Raw genomic sequence first — 576 nt, forward strand, 5'->3', positions numbered from 1 at the left:
GCTGGGTGATGGCTGAGCTGCAAGGAGGTGCCTGGCAGTGGCCAGGGCAGCTGGCAGTGCCTGGTCACCCCCTGTGACACTACATCGCCATTATGATGTTCCTGAGGCCCCACACACACATGCACACACACGAGCTCCTTTAGTTCCAGGTATCGGGCAAAGCAAGTCAGTGGCTCATTTTTACAGAAAAAAAAAATTTTGCTTGAACTGCTTGTTTTCAGTGTGGGTTTTAACACCCACTGCCTGTTTTTATTTCCAGTGTTAGCGATGTTGGGCTTTGGTGTTCTTCCCCCATTATTGCTTAGGAAAGTGTAGCGCAAAGGCCTGCGTGAACCAGGTCAGCTTTCGGAACACAGCACCCTGCAGCGTTTGCCAATAAACCCCGTGTCCTGCTGGGTGGTTCATACTCCCTGCCTGGCTCTGCTGAGATGAGAAATCGCCTTTTAGTTCTCTCTTACAAACAACAAAATGCGAGTGTTCTGTGTAAGCACAGCAGCTGTTTCCGTGTCCGGAGCCATCCCTGAACTGCTCCGGACCGCCGTGCTCGCAGGCGGTGTGGCAGGGGGCGGGGGGGCG

The sequence above is a fragment of the Buceros rhinoceros genome, unplaced genomic scaffold (genome assembly GCF_000710305.1).
Source record: "Buceros rhinoceros silvestris isolate BGI_N320 unplaced genomic scaffold, ASM71030v1 scaffold41447, whole genome shotgun sequence".
NCBI lineage: Eukaryota > Metazoa > Chordata > Aves > Bucerotiformes > Bucerotidae > Buceros > Buceros rhinoceros.